The following is a 10,693-nucleotide window of genomic DNA, read 5'->3' as shown; positions in this document are numbered from 1 at the left end:
GGGGGAGAGAGGTTTGTATGTGATCTATTTTTTTTCTTTAGAAGCTCTTAGAATACTTTATCTATGGTATTCTAAATTTTTACAGCGATGTAATTTGGCGAGAGTATTCTTTTTGTTCATGGTGCTGGGCATTTTGGTGGTCTCTATCAATTTGAAGATTCTTATCCTTTAGTTCTGGGAAACATGTCTCTTTGATGATATTCTTCTTACCGTTCTGCCTTTTTGGAATGCTCACCAGTAGTTTTTAAACTTCTTGAATTAATCCTCTAATTTTCTTATCCTTTCTCTCCTTATTGTCATCTATTGGTTTTTCTGTTCTAATTTCTGAGAGGTCTCATTTATTTATTTATTTATTTATTTATTTATGTTTTGAGGTCTCCTTGATTTTATCTTTTTACTCCTCTGTTTAGCTTTTTCTTTAATTTTTACGATCATATCTTGAATTTTCAAGAGTACTTCTTTCTTATTCCATGATTACTTTATATATACACCACGTGTACATGTCCAATCTCTTTTTCCTATTTATTCACTTCAGTCTCTCTCTCTTGTTAGATATTTTCTTTAAATGTCTGGCAGCCCTTGACTGGCCATTCATATACAGCAGTAAGGCACTAAAAACTTTTGTATTTATTTTTTTAATTTTTGGCTGTGTTGTGTCTTCGTCGCTGCACGCGGGCTTTCTCTAGCTGTGTCGAGCGGGGGCTGCTCTTCGTTGCGGTGCATGGGCTTCTCAGTGTGGTGACTTCCCTTGTTGCAGAGCACGTGCTCTAGGCGTGCAGGCTTCAGTAGTTGTGGCGCAGGGGCTTAGTTGCTCCGTGGCATGTGGGATCTTCCCGGACCAGGGCTTGAACCCGTGTCCCCTGCATTGGCAGGCGGATTCTTAACCACTGCGCCACCAGGAAAGCCCCAGCACTAAAAACTTAATTGAAAGCACCATTTATGGGCAGGACTTCACTTAAGGGAGAGCTCGCTACAATTCTTTTGCTTTTGGTCAAATTGAACTTTTCCAGAGAGTCTATCTCCTATGTCAGCCTCACCCACCCAGATACCTGGAACCCCTGTTTCTGAGCCTTTCATGGGTTTTGTGAGAATTCAGCTTATTGTTTAGGGTGGCCAGTTTTGCCCTTCTGTAACTCTGCCAATCTGTCAAGTCACCCATGTACTTTCTACTTGCACTTTCTACTTCCCTGTATGATTTAAGGCCTCAGATATCTTCTAGTTTCGTCAAAGACTGGGTTTGCATTTCTGATTTCTGTACTTGGATTTTTTTTTTTTTTTTTTTTTTTTTTTGCAGTATGCGGGCCTCTCACTGTTGTGGCCTCTCGCATTGCGGAGCACAGGCTCCGGACGCGCAGGCTCAGCGGCCATGGCTCACGGGCCCAGCCGCTCTGCGGTATGTGGGATCTTCCTGGACCGGGGCGCAGACCCGTGTCCCCTGCATCGGCAGGTGGACTCTCAACCACTGCGCCACCAGGGAAGCCCTGTACTTGTATTTTTTCAGATGAGAATGGGACAGAAATGTCTATACTCTGCTATCTTAAAATAAGAAGTCTTCTAGAATCATGATTTGTTTGAAAAGTTTTGATTCATATTTGTGACTTTAATCTGAAAGTTGAAGAGAATTTGGTTAATTTTCTAAATAGAATTTTATAATTTTCTAAATAGAATTTTACAATTTAAAAAAATATTCATTTATTTATTTGGCTGCACCAGGTCTTTAGTTGCAGCTTGCGAGATCTAGTTCCCTGACCAGGGATCAAGCCTGGGCCCCCTGCATTGGGAGCACGGAGTCTTAACTGCTGGACCACTAGGGAAGTCCCAAATTTTATAATCATTGGGTTGGCTAGTAGTGTTACATTAGGAAATTTTTCTTTATATTAGATTTGCATGATGGCCATGAGCGTTATATACGGGTACCATTCCCAACACGTTTGTACAGTTAGGGCTCTGGGTATAAATGAAGTTAGATGTACTGGTGCCCTAATATAACAAACTATAAAACTTCCTTTTGTGGACAACCACTACGAAACATCTATTACCAGCGGATGGTTTTTGGGGGGGGTATTTATTTATTTGTTTGTTTATTTATTTATTAACATCTTTATTGGAGTATAATTGCTTTACAATGGTGTGTTAGTTTCTGCTGTATAACAAAGTGAATCAGCTATATGTATACATATATCCTCATATCCCCTCCCTCTTGCGTCTCCCTCCCACCCTCCCTATCTCACCCCTCTAGGTGGCCACAAAGCACGGAGCTGATCTCCCTGAGCTATGCAGCTGTTAACCACTAACGATTTTACATTTGGTAGTGTATATATGTCAATTCTACTCTCTCACTTTATCTCAGCTTCCCCTTCCCCTTCCCCGTGTTCATCAGCAGATGTTTTTAACCACATGATAATGTCTACAATGGTTGTCTCTGACAAATTGCCAATGGAAGTGATCCAGTTCTTCAGCAGTACTTACTGTGCATGCTCAGTTGCTTATGGTTGGCACACTGGAAGTTGAGCTGCAGGAGATGGGGGATTAGAATAATCAATCAAAACCAAGGCATCAAAATGACAGTATCAAATACCTTGAGTACTGAATACTCAAGCACTGATGTATGTTTACTGAACAAACTCTGTGTGCCTGTGCTACAGGCTGAAAAATAAAAAGAAATCATGACATCTTTCCTCATGGAGGTTTCAATTCACTTAAAGGAATCACATTATACACATGAGTAACAATGATCAAATAAGTCAGGAGATAGGAGTGTGGCAAGGTCCATCTTCCTGACACTTTGCTGTGTGTAGTGCTAGTAAAATTTGGAGTTGCCAGTGTCCAGTCCCCAGCCTCTTGGGTGTTGAGAAGCAATTGCAGCAGTGGCAGAAAGCACAATTCAGTGACGAGGCAATTGTGGTAGTGGCTACTGCAGCTCCGTGATCCCTGAATAGCATTTTAGGCGGTGTGCCAAGACTTTTTTTTTTTTTTTTTTTGGCTTAACTGTTCAGGTTCTGGCCCCCTGATCTCCACTTTCCTGATTGTGGCAGAGGAAGCAGCATTCTTGAGAGGTCAGTTCTGCAATGTTCAGGGAGTCACACCTAGAGGTACGCCTTGAGCCCACTCCTCCATTTCTTCCAACAATTTTGTAAGTACCTAACTTCCTGTATTTAATCCCTTTCTGCTTAAAACACCTGGAGTGTTTCTGTTTCCTGCAGTGAACCCTGACTAATGTAGAACTAATATTAAGAATTCGAAGTGTTTGATAGAATCAGGTATATTAAATGTGTACTTCAAATGTTTAATAAAATTTGATGAACTACTTATATAATATGCTAAATGTTTGAGGATTTAATCTTTTTTTTTTTTTTTTCTTTTTTGCGGTATGCGGGCCTCTCCCGCTGCGGAGCACAGGCTCCGGACGCGCAGGCTCAGCGGCCATGGCTCACGGGCCCAGCCGCTCCGCGGCATGTGGAATCCTCCCGGACCAGGGCACGAACCCGCGTCCCCTGAATCAGCAGGCAGACTCCCAACCACTGCGCCACCAGGGAAGCCCGAGGATTTAACCTTTTAAATGTAGGTATTAATTGAATATTAATCATAGAATAAGTAAAAATAATGGATCTTACCCTTATACAACGTATGATTAGATTAATAATTATCAAGATTTTTAAGTTTAAAAAAAACTAGAGTTTAAAAGTTAAGCATTTTAATATACAGTCATCCCTCAGTATCCGCAGGGGATTGTTTCCAGGATTCCCTGTGGATACCAAAATCTGTGGATGCTCAATTCCTTATATAAAATGGCATAGTATTTGCATATAATCTAAACACATCCTCCCATATACTTTAATCATCTCTGGATTGCTTATGTCAACAAAAAATTAATCAATAGTCAATCTAAGAGAGAAATGGAAAATTTTATTCAAGCCACCTGAGGATTATAACCTGGGAGACAGTCTTTCTGAAAGCTCTGAGGACTGTTCCTCCTGTTGGAGGTCAAGGCACAGTTACATAAGTTTTTGAGACAAAGGGTTGTACGTCAAAGTAACATATTGATAGTTTGCATAGTCCAACAAGGTGAGTAGTGGGTTATTGTGACACCTTACAGGATTGAGACAGGAACGTTATCTCCTAAGTAGTTACCTTGAGGGCACCAGGAGGAAATTGCTTTTTTTTGGTGAGTAGCCATCTTCTAAGGGGATCTAGTTAATGTATAATGAAGATGCACAATGCCTACTAAAGGGGAGTGGGATAGTGGCTCAAACAGGCAGAGAGAGAATTTTACGTTTAATTTTTCTTGTAATTTTTCTTGCCTTAAAATAATCTTATTCCATCACTTATAATACCTACAACAATGTAAATACTATGTAAATAGTTGTAAATCCAATGTAAATGCTACGTAACTAGTTGTTAGCATACAGCAAATTCAAGTTTTGCTTTTTGAAACTCTCTGGGAATTTTTTTTTTCAAGTATTTTCAATCCGCTGTTGGTTGAATGCACAGATATGGAACCTGCAGATACAGAAGGCCAGCTGAATTGAATATCAATTAAAACATAAGTAAGTATAATAGTATCCGCCCCAATGGAAGTTTCCCCTTAGTAAAAAACACAATGGACAGTTAACACTCTATCTCCAGTCCCTCAGACAGCATCTAGCACTGGAGAGTGTTCAATGAAATTTGTTAAGTGAATGAATGAGCAACAATACCATGAAACAGATTTTATCATCACAATTTTAATGATGAAGAAAGTGAGGTTCAGATAAGCTTACCACTAGGGCAGTAGCCCCTAAAATTGGGTGTATTCACCCTGGTGGTATGTGATACAATACTATACATTTTAAAATCAAATGTCTTATTATGTGCACGATTGTGTAGAAGTCACATACACAATACATTAAAATGTACATATATGAAGGGCTTGTGCTCAAAAATGTTTTATTCATGGTGTGAGTGGTCAGGAAAGTTTGTAGGCTACTGGGGTAGACCGAGGACAAATTGTCCTCAGCAGGGTCACGTGGCTTTATGTTTGTACCCGTGGCATAGAGAGAGTGCTCGAGAAACGTTCTGAATGAGAATGAAAACACAAATAGACGAATCAATGAATAAAAGAAGATGCCCCAGATAATACAACTAGTAAGTAGAGGTGTCAGGATTCAAATTCAGATCTCTTTAGCTCCAAAGTCTGTACTTTCCTAAGAACCGGCTCCTGCTCAGCACACCAGATTAGCAAGGGGGAACCTGAGATGTATTTCCAACTAGTTGGTTAAAAAAAGAACACATGGGGCTTCCCTGGTGGCGCAGTGGTTGAGAGTCCGCCTGCCGATGCAGGGGACACGGGTTCGTGCCCCGGTCTGGGAGGATCCCGCATTCCGTGGAGCGGCTGGGCCCGTGAGCCACGGCCGCTGAGCCTGCGTGTCCGGAGCCTGTGCTCCGCAACGGGAGAGGCCACAACAGCGAAAGGCCCGTGTACCGCAAAAAAAAAAAAAAAAAAGAACACATAGATAAACCCCGAGCAACAAAAAAAAGCATTACATTGATCAGGAGGTTTTTAATCATCCAGTCAGCTTTTCCACAAGGGAGACATCCTTCAGAAACATAGAAAGAGAGCTGCATCACATTTCCAATAGCTACATGTTTGGATAGCACTAGAGGCTGCATTCTGTGTGGCCAGGGGCACTTCTGTTTCTCTATGTGATACATGGAGAGGATGTCTCAACTTCTTTTCAGCATAGGTCATATCTTCCATTTCAAAAACAAAAACAAACAAAATCAATTTAGGCAAGACCTCCAACCTTCTTTTCTACTAAGCTGTCTATCCACAACATCAAATTAGTCACAAGACAGACTCACTTGAGTTTCACTTCTTTCTTCTTCCAAAGAGGAGTAAAGTGGACCGATATCTGAGCCAAAAACATTGAAAATCCAAGCACATCGGTGTTTACAGCCTGAATAAGAACGACTATTAATTATTGAAAACCTGTGTGCAGAGCACTCTACCACTAGTTGATTTCCACATGTATTTCATTTAATCTTCACAACAACCCCAGAAGTATTATTATTATCCCCCATTTTATAGATGAAGAAACAGAGTCTTAAGTAGGTTAAGGGAGTTATGCAAGATCACACAGGTAGTAAATGGTATAGGGGATTTAAACAAAAACCCATCTTGTTCAAAGCACACCTTTCCACCATACCCATACCAGATTTCTGGATTCCAGAATAAGATACGCAGAGAAGTGCCTCTGCCTACGCCTAGCTGCCAAGAAGTAACGTAAGCAAGAAGTAAACCTTGGCTATTTTGCTAAGCCACTGAGATATGGGGATTGTTTTATTATTGAAGCATTACCCAACAGAAGTTTGTTGGTATAGATGTCTTTAAATACAGTGTCGTGAACTTTGAAAACCACTTTAATAACATGGTACGGTGCAAATCATGCTTAGTGAGAGTCTCTATTACTTTATACCATCCCCGAACAAGTACTTACTTTTACTTAAGACAAAGGCTCAAAAGTGCTTGAAGCTCTGCAGGAAAGACCATGAGTCGGTCGGGGCATGGCTTTGGCATTCAAATAGTTGCATACAAATTGGTGCATAAACGTCTAAAGAAATATATTCTTTTTTGTTGTTCTTTTTTTAAATTGAGAAAATCTTTTAAATCTCCTATTTAAATCATAGTTGAGAAACTAAAGAATATCAGTTTGAAGGGACACCAAATTACAAGTCATCTTGGAGGCAGGGGGCAAATAGCTTGGTCTAGCCTTCCTTATACAGCTCATATCAAAAGGGGGCTATTTTTGGTGGAATTTCAAAGTCACAGAGGTTGAGAGACAGTCTCCTTGACTGGGGAGAGGCAATTATATTCTCTTAAGGGCAATTAGAGAACTTTAACAGTACACTGTCAGTGGGCTTCCCTGGTGGCGCAATGGTTAAGAATCCGCCTACCAATGCAGGGGTACGGGGTTCAAGCCCTGGTTCGGGAGGATCCCACATGCTGCGGAGCAACTAAGCCCGTGTGCCACAACTACTGGGTCTGTACTTTAGAGCCCGTGCTCGGCAACAAGAGAAGCCACCGCAATGAGAGAAACCTGGGCACTGCAACTAAGTGTAGCCCCCGCTCGCCACAACTAGAGAAAGCCCGCACGCAGCCGCGAAGACCCAATGCAGCCAAAAATAAATAAATAAAATAAATTAAAAAAAAAAAAGTACATTGTCAGGTGGGAACTGTAACTAGAGTCCCAAATATTTATATATTTACTTGCAAACTAAGAATTTATAAGAAACGTTCTAGAATTGTGACTTGATAAAACATTAACAGAAATATCTATAGTTTTTTTAAAACCTGGATTTAGTTGAAGCTAGGAAAACACATTTTAAGGTGATAAGCAGTTACTGTATCTATAAAGGTAGAAGATATGAATAATCCTTTAGACTGTTTCTTTTCTTTTATGTTAGGAAGCCTACCCAATGGGGCTCTCCAGTTGCACAAATATAAAATAACACCCACTTACCTTGGGAAAAATTATAAAGAAAGCTCCTTTCTGACCGCAGATATTTTAGACTGAGAAGCTGAATATATTATCAGTACTTGGGCACGTAAATCATTGTTTCTGGCAAACACATGCTATACCACTGCAAAATTATTATGGGGGATTAGGAATGCATAGACAGAAATACTTACCTCTATATGGATGTAGATATGTTTTTGCGGGGATGTGTGTTCCTGTTTAAGCTGTGTCTTGCACTATAACAGAAACAGATCCAGGAGACCACATAAAGGATGTTCAAACTTGTTTTTCATCACTTACTAGAAGAACTGAAACTGGAAAAAGAAAAATGTACTGGACCATGTTTGGCTGATGAGGTTCAACCTTGACTATGCAGTGAGAAGGTCCTACATGTGGTATTAATTGCAAACAACCCAGACTTTGGAAAATATATCAATGTTGGCCCATAAGGAGGCAGAGGGAGAGGTTATATTCCTGCAGAAAAGAGAGGGAATTCCTTTAGAAGCAAATATTCTCATTCTCAATTGTCTTATATAAAGATAGATCCCAAGACAGGAAATGGAGACTCTAAATTAAGGGAAAGAACTTTTCCTCCCCTGGAGTCTGGATACTACAAAGGGTAGAAATTAACTTGGAAGGAATTGCAGCTGGTGAGCTCCTGACCACATGGAGGCAGGTGGGGGCCAGACAAGGAAGGATCCCATGGGCATGGGTCTAGACTGTAGACTACACAGGTATCCACATCTAGTAGTCCTCTGGGGCGAGTGGTGGTACTAGCAGCAGCCTGAAAGCTGCTGGGCTCCCAGAACTGTGGAACACAATCTGCAAATTTTGGAAATTTACCTACAAATTCCACAGTGAGTGGACATTAACAGATACTTAGAACAGAACCTGTATGGACTCTTTGCATACGACTTTGCGTCAATGCAAGAACAATTACAGAAACCTGCACTCTTACGACGAGCAATTTTGAGTCAACGAGACGACAAAAAAATGCAACTGGTTGGAACAGAGCAGCACCTTCCCTTCTGGGCTGGGCAGGCTGGCAGGTTACCTTAGCATTACACTGTAGTAATGGCTGCTGAAGCATGTGTAAGCAAAGTATCACTTGAAGAAGTGTACTACTTATGTTTACAACTATTAACAATATATTACCCATCGGGCTTCCCTGGTGGCGCAGCAGTTGAGAGTCCACCTGCCAATGCAGGGGACGCGGGTTCGTGCCCTGGTCCAGGAAGATCCCACGTGCCGCAGAGCGGCTGGGCTCGTGAGCCATGGCCGCTGAGCCTGCGCGTCCGGAGCCTGTGCTCCGCAACGGGAGAGGCCACAACAGTGAGAGGCCCGTGTACCGCAAAAAAAAAAAAAAAAATATATTATTATATATATATATTACCCATCAAAAACACCTACTAGAGAAAGAACATGACAAAACTGAACTTATAAATTAGGTTTAGGCAAAAATTACAAAAGCAGGTTTTTCCCTCTTGGCCAGAGGTTGGCAAACTTTTTCTGTAAAGGGCCAGATATTTTAGGCTTGTGGGCCATGTATTCTATGTTGCAACTACTCAACTCCGCAAGCAAATTTAGAAAAGTAATTCTGAGAGTTTTCAGCTAATCTAACTTTTAAAACAATGAAGGGGGAAAAAACAGTCATACTCTCAAAATTTCAAATAAAAAAATTTTTATTGAAATTATTTCTAACATACTTGACAGCCACATTAACATATAATACCATTACTACTACTAATAATAATAGCTAACACTTATATAGGGCTCACAGTATAAGATAAAATTGCCAAAAAAGATAGCATTGTTAGCAAATAAAGGATATTTGCCATATTTTTATTATAATTTTTAAACAGCCATTTACTCCAATTAAGAAATGTACAATATGATTTGGTGTTTTAATTTTTAAGAGAAAGAACTTAAGCAAGAAGAGGGAGAGAGGGAGTAATAATATCAATAGGAAGAGGGAGACATGGAAGAAATATATCTCTTTGTAATAGATCATTTTGAGAGCTGTTTTCTGGCAAAATCATGTTATTGTTATCCGTAATAGGACAGTAAAGATGGGCAGAATTAGCCAAAAACAAAACAAGAAGAATCAAAGAATGAGGGAGGCCAGTCCTAAAATAAGATTACCAAGACTATATTATTAGATGATTTACTTGGGCTTGAAAAGTGGCTATCATTATTACACTGTGAAATGAAAAACAATCCTTGTACCCATTGTGTCTATCCACTGACAGAAACATGATACAGTTTCCATAGAAACAACATTCTGCTCATCTAAAGTCCCATTATTTTCAAAGAGCAGTCAGGAAATAGTCGATAATATTCATTTTAACAGAAAATGTACTCGTAATAAAGGGAATTACAGCAAAAATCTGTCCTCAACCTAGTTTACTAGGGAAGATGAAACAAATATAAATGAAATAAAAAGATATACCATTAATATTTCTTCTTTTCTCAGAGAATACTAATCACTAAACAGGTGGAACAAGGGAATAGAGAACTATGCAAGTGAACTCTTTCTGGAAGTAACTGCTATTCATGGCAGAATTAAGTACTCCTAATCTTTGTGTCTCTTCACCTAGTAAAGCTAACAGTTATCCCCAGAAATGACAGTAAGGATTGATACACAAATACTGAAAACAGAATTTCCAGATTAGGGAAGGCATATTTCAGTGCAAATTACTCTAGAACACCTCCAAGCCTTAATAACACCTTTAGAGGAATGGTACTGGAGAGTGATTTTGCTGATTGTGGAGATATTTTTTTCCCCAGTCATTTAAAAAATTTTTTATTGAGTTATAATTTATATACCATACAATTCACTTGCTTTACTTGTACAATTCAATGGTTTTTGGTATATTTACAGATTTGTGTAACCATCACCACAGGTAGATTTAAGTGTTAGGAAAATCACTGAAAAACTGAGTCTTGTGATTTCAACCCTTACGGTAACTGACTCTTTGAATTTCCTTTTTTCCCGAAGTAATTATTTCCAGGGTACAGTATAGTGCTTACACTAGTTTATACTTACAGGATTGAATCGAAAGCATTTAAAGTTTCTTTTTGCGGAAGTAACTTTACATACACAGCAACAGTATTGAAATAGGCAGCTTCTAAGAATTAAACTGGTAAAATCCATACTTAATGAATTGTGAGAGCAATTCATAAAACTGTCCGTGACT

This window comes from Aethalodelphis obliquidens, unplaced genomic scaffold (genome assembly GCF_003676395.1).
Source record: "Aethalodelphis obliquidens isolate GAN/ISIS:26980383/991018 unplaced genomic scaffold, ASM367639v1 scaffold58, whole genome shotgun sequence".
Classification (NCBI taxonomy): domain Eukaryota; kingdom Metazoa; phylum Chordata; class Mammalia; order Artiodactyla; family Delphinidae; genus Aethalodelphis; species Aethalodelphis obliquidens.
The sequence above is the reverse complement of the archived record's forward strand: the minus strand, read 5'-3'. Positions refer to the sequence as shown.